Raw genomic sequence first — 6,192 nt, forward strand, 5'->3', positions numbered from 1 at the left:
TATGGTAGACAGAATCCTAATACTGGTTTCCCAAGATACCTTGCCATAATCCCAGGTACTGTGAATTAGAGGAGGAATCACATGCACATTTGTGTTATATTTGCATGGCTAATGGGCTTTTGCAGTAGTAACTGAGATTATTAATCCACTTACCTCAAAATTGGGAGATTATCCTGGATTATCCAAAGGGGCCTAACAGAATAACAGCAGTTCTTTAAAAGCAGAGAGTTTTCCCTGGCTTGCAGCAGAGGAAAGCAAGAGAAATTTGAAGCACAAGGTTTTGACACACCATCATTTGCTTGAAGATTGAGGGAACCATATGATGAGAAAAACAGGCAGCTTCTAGGATCCGAGAGCAGCTTCGACAAGACCCTGCAAAGACATAGTTCAGTCCTGCCACCGTAAGAGATAAATTCTGCCAATCACCCGGATTAGCTTAAAAGCTGCTTCCTCCCCAGAGCCTCCGGGTAAGATTCCAGCCGCACTGATACCTTGATTTCAGCCTCGTAAGACCCTAAGCAGAGAACTCACTTGATCGATGCAGCATGCATTATCTATGGGAACCGGAAAATAATACATATGGGCTGGTTTAAGCTGCCAAATTCAAGGCAATTTGCTGTGCAGCAATCAAAAACTGATCACAGGTATTTAAGTTATTGGCGTATTGAATCTGTTGAGCATAAGGTAATTCTCTGCATTATCCAATCTACTGGGGAGGTTATCCAATCTACTGGGGAGGTTAAGGAATCATTTCTGGCCCAGTGATAGTCACACATACCTCAAAAAGTGCCAATTAAAATAAGAATCACCAAAGTCACAGTGCAGAGAATTCTAACTCTAATTGTAGTGAAGACTAATTGCAAAAAAGAGGCAAAAACAGGCAGCCTGCAGTGGGACAGCAACATGAGGTCACATGGCTGTCAGATGGGGCCATACTCAACATGAAGGGCTTGGGCGCAGGAGCTGCCCACTCAGTCCCTGCCGTTTAGATAAGGCAGAACATTCAGTTCCCAGTTCCTCTTAAGGGCAACAACAGGCAAGCACAGTCAGGGGAACTGCAGGTAGTGGTTCTCAATTAAATTGAAATAAATTATTATGAAAAAGGGTTTGATGTCATAGACATTCTTTGAGGCTTTGGAGGCAGACAGACTGGCTCCAAAACTGTGATCTTAGCTGGCTTTCAGAATTCTAATTTATTAACTGTGTGTGAGTGTGTGTGTGTGTGTGTGTGTGCGCGCGCAGGTAAGACACCTCCTCCATCAACAATCCTGACAAATCTTTCCAGACCACTGGGTTTAAGATATGACTGCATGATTCTGTACTAAGAGACCTGGATCAGCTTGCCTGATTGCTCTAATCCCAGACCCTACCATGGCGCGTGGAACGTACGCATCTCCTGACTTTTACAGCAGCTCCCTGTACTCAGGAGCCTCTACTACTAGTGTACTGGCGACTTCCTGGATTCATCATCGTTGGTCTTTCTAACATCTCTCAGTTTCTGAAATGTCCTCATGATGGGAGCGTTTCGAAATCCAAAGCTTTGCAAATAAAAAAATGACAGAAACATAAAAATTATTTAAAAAATGTAACTGAGAGATTAATTAGTGAATATAAGGCTGGTATAAGAATATAATAGAAAGGGACTACAGAGGATGAGATGGTTGGATGGCATCACCAACTCGATTCACATGAGTTTGAGCAACCTTGGTGATGGACAGGGAAGTCTGGCGTGCTGCAGTCCACTGAGTCCCGAAGAGGTGGACACAATTTAGCAACTGAACTGAACTGATAAAGCTGGCAATGTGATTACTTAATCATTCTGTTGAAAATCACAAATATTCAGGATTAAGGAATCACATCCCCTGGCAAACAGTGGAATTTTCCAATACAGGCCTTAAGTGTTCACAGTCACAATATGATCTGACTTCTGACCCTACTGCCTCTCTTCATTCTCAGCCCTAATCTTTGTCTCCTCTTCCTCTTTTCCCATCTTGCACTGTACATGTACTCTGTGGATACTTCTAATTTAGCAAGTACAACTTCTTTTTGGTTTGTTTTCCTGTGAGATCCTAAGGGCTGGCACCATGGTTGCTTTGCTCTTTGCTTATCATGTAGGACATACACTGCAGGAAACATCTTAGGCATCGCTGAAACGTGAAACTTTAACCTCAAAAACATCCATTCGCAACCTGGGGGTAGTACAGTAGAGGATTTCTACACAGGTAGCATAGCTGTGGTTTATGAGTATCAGGTGCCATGCAAACTCTTCTAGAAACTCGGGAGGTTTTGGAGGACGAGACCTGGCTCTTTTCTCCATGTGCATCTACACAGTATATGGCACAGTTTTTAGCCCACAGTATGGCGAAATGCGACACTTTGCAGAACTGAGTCATGTATATGCCTTTCCACGTCTGCCACCCCCAAGTATAATGTTATAACCTTAATACTGTCTGTAAAGGAAAGTACTATTTGTCATGAGAAAGACTCTAAAAATAAACAGAATGATGAGATAGAGAAACAGTATAGAATTTTTCAATTTACATTGGTGACTCTCAAAAACACAAGAATGTTCTTCAAATACTTTTTTAAATTGTGGAGATATGCAGACAATGGATTGTGAGAGCAGTTCTAAATCCCAGCTCTGCCACTTCCTCACTCTGTGATGAGCAAGGCATCTATCCTCCCGGGCCTTCATTCCCTCATTTGTGACACTGGAATAATGGCATTTATGCTGCAGGGATTTTATGGAAATTGTCAGTGAGTTATGAAAATAGCTGACCTGCAGTAGCCCCCAAAGAGACTCTATCATCTCTTCTGATATGTAGTTCGGAAACAGCAACAAGAGAACTAGGATTCCTTTACAAGAACTCTGGGAATTATACACATCAGAAGATTCATCCAAAGCAACAAGTCAAGGAGCTTTCCTGTGAGGTGTAGGCTGGTACTAAAAGCAATCTGATCAACGTTAAAATGAAGTTTAGAAAATAAGAGTCTAATTGGTGTCCTCTGCTAGGAGATCTTCTATTTTATGAAAACTGCTAACAAAACCACTGATTTTCAAATGTGCCCTGAAATAAATACCCGAGAAGATGGGGAAAAAAAGGGGGAAGCCATTGTCCACTAATCTCTAATTCAACAGAATGATGCCTGGCTCAGAACCCATGGTCAGAGCCCCTCTACCATGCTGCTCACTAATGTGCATCATCCCAGAACAGGCAGATTTTACTGAAGTCCTGGAAGACTGTGGCCATTTTCCTGATCCCAATTTTGATTCCAAATCTCACTTGTTGTCTTTATCAAAGGAGCCTGTGAAATGTGCAGAACAGCCTGGTAACCCTGAGAGATCTGTGTTGCTTCTGAGGGAACTGGTCTCATGGTGCAGTGCTTGGGCCTGTGGGTACATAGCAGCACTGATCAGTAAGATCCTGACCTTCCATCCTGGGCCAGTTTGAAGTCTTTGTGGAAGGAAAGGGCATCCTGCCAAGAACACGATTCTCACACAAGGAAACTAGCTCTGCAGCAAAGGACCCTCCCCAGCATACACAATCATCAAAAGTCATGAAGAAGTATAAATAACAGTTACTTTGTTCCTTCGCAAGGGCTCAGAACAGTCACCTTCCATCTGCCACAGCAGGGGTCAGTGTTGAATACACCAACATTTGATCAAAGGAGCTGGGGCGAAATCTCTGGGATGAAGCACTTCTGCAAGTGATATGAGCTGGGATGAAGCTTTGGAGAGCGGATCAGTGAAAAAAGGAAGGGAACCAAACAGGACTGCTGGGAGCAGATTAAGTGTGTTGGGGGATCTGCCTATGCTGTGGGCTTCCCTGGTGGCTCAGTGGTAAAGAACCCACTTGCTAATGCAGGAGATGCGGGTTCAATCCCAGGGCCCAGAAGATCACCTGGAGAAGGAAATGGCAGCCCACTCCAGTATTCTTGCCTGGGAAATCCCATGGACAAGGAGTCTAGTGGGCTATAGTCCGTTTGGTCATTCAGACACGATTTAGTGACTAAACAGCAACAGCAACTGTCTATGCTGAACTTGCTCTGAGGTGTTATCACCAATGAGCCCTGAACTGGGCTCATTGGGCTATCTACTGCCAGATCACAGGCAACTCACAGAATGTCCATGGTCTCAATATTCTCCCTTGTGAAATGGGAATGACAATATTACCTCTTGAGGGTTTTTATTAGGATTCAACTACAGAAGATCCAGGAAGAGCCTAGCTTGGTGCCAATCTTTGTGTGTACTATTATTCCATGGTAGTCTCCAATTTCCTCCAACTAGCTCATTACCTTCTTTTGCACTCACGTTTGATTATATGATTACCTTTTATTCTCAAAGATACAATTTTATTGAAAGAAAATACATAAAGTACTGCATGTTCTGCACAGCTAAAGCAAAGTCTATTTAGATGACGAAGGCCTGAGTTCCAGAAATGCCACCCTAAGTCAGGCTGGGTAGTAAGCCGAGTGCTAGCCTATGAGATTTCCACAGAAAACAAGTCAGACATCTGGCCGCACTGACTAGCAGAGTTTGCATGGCGCTGATAGGTCCATGGTTCTCACACAGATAGTGCCTACTGGAAGCACTACAGTTTGGAAACAGAATCTTTTCTCTGTTAGTGCCACTTTCACAAATTAATTCATTAATTCAGTGAATATTCAGTAGTGTCTCTCCAGCTGTATCAGAAAGTTTGCTGGATCATGGAGTGACAAAGATCCATGGTTTGACAAAGACAAACAACGGCCCTTGCCCTCAAGGGTATCACAATGTACCAAGGGAGGCAGATACATTCAGTACATAAACTGATATCATCTGCGTGACTACAGTGTGTTCTCAGTAATGTTCTGGGCTGGTGGAGATTGACCAGTGAGCAAGAGAGAAAGATTTCTAAGATCAAGGACTTTGCAGCTGGGAACTATGGGGGAGGACAGAGATAAGTACAAACAAAGCAAAGAAGTAAATAACAGAGTCTGTTAGGTGATACATGTTGTAACTAAAGGACAATGTAGGGCAAGATAAAGGGGATGAGGGATAGGGTGGACGGTGGGAAAGGTGGGTGCACTTGCCAATATACTGTCCAGTGGCCTGGGTAGCCCTCACAGAGAAAGCAAGTGAGAAATGAGCAAGACCTCCATGGAAGTGAGGAAGTCAGCCAGGCAGATGTGGGTGAGGAGCATGCAGGCAAAGGGAAGAGGCCCTGAGGAGGGAGCCTCGCTGACATGACCCAGAAACTGCAGAGCCCAGCTGACCTGGAGTTGAGTGACTGAAGGGAGGCTGCTGGGGGTACAGTCAGGGAGGAGACAGGGTCAGATCCTATAGGACCTCAAACACCTCTCTTAGTGATTAGCATTTGACTCTAGAGACAGCACTAGCAAGGGTTTGGGTGCTGAATTTAGGTCGGTAGAGAGGACAGTAATCGGTGAAAAAGGGGGACACTGCAGTCAGGGAACCAGAGGGAGTCACCAAAGAAGCAGGAGGAATTAAGGGGTGCTCACGGCCTCTTTGAGAGTGGTAACACTCACCTGGACTTGATCTCCATTGACCTTTGTGCTCACACCCTTGATTGTTCACATGTGTGCTGTTACTCACACAATCACAAACTTAGAAGTCTTGTTTTTATCCCCATGGTTCACTGATTAATCAAAGAGAAAGACTGGAGAGGCATTGTTTTGTTCTAATCACTTGGTGTTTGAGAAGTTTCTACTGAATGACTTACTATAGCCCCTCTCTGCACTTGAGGGAAAAAGAGAGAATGCAAGGAACATGATGAAGCCTCCCCACATGAAAAGCCACGTATGGAGTTGCCTGTGTTCACTCATCTCTCATTTTATATTTGGAATAAACAATTATTAGGTGTAATGAGAACCATCCTTCATGATCCAAATAGCCTTTGTCACACTCTTTCATTCAATCAATATATTTTGAATCCCTGCTGGATGCCAAGTTCAGGTCACTGTGCTGACTCGGGGAACAGGTACGTATCTGGCTGGCCCCCAGCCTTTACATTTTTCTCAAACATGCAGACAGATCATCACAGCGCTCCCTAAATAAAACTATGACAGAATTCAAGTCAAGGGAGCCTGGCAAAAAGGAGGAGGGTAATTTAATCACAGTATAAGAGATGAGTGAGTAATGGTCAGGAAAGCCTTTGCGGGAGGGAGAAATTAATGAGGTAGGTACTCTCA

The 6,192-nt window shown here is 43.9% G+C and overlaps 1 long non-coding RNA gene across 2 annotated transcripts in view; it reads right to left on the minus strand.

Annotated features, from left to right (window-relative positions):
- The window catches only part of LOC147340372 (uncharacterized), a 48,507-nt gene extending 42,909 nt beyond the window's left edge, over window positions 1–5,598 (minus strand). Inside the window, exons 1-2 of one of the 2 annotated variants that reach the window (XR_015159384.1) lie at window positions 5,530–5,598; window positions 154–372 (exon numbers count right to left, since the gene is read on the minus strand). This is a non-coding gene — a long non-coding RNA (uncharacterized LOC147340372). Of the gene's footprint in view, window positions 1–153; window positions 373–5,529 lie in introns of those variants that run through there. The other variant, XR_015159385.1, reaches the window with a different exon arrangement.
- Between the last annotated feature and the right edge of the window lie 594 nt (window positions 5,599–6,192).

The sequence above is a fragment of the Bos grunniens genome, chromosome X (genome assembly GCF_055505025.1).
Source record: "Bos grunniens cultivar Pamir isolate PY7600 chromosome X, Bosgru_T2T1.0, whole genome shotgun sequence".
Taxonomy (NCBI): Eukaryota; Metazoa; Chordata; class Mammalia; order Artiodactyla; family Bovidae; genus Bos; species Bos grunniens.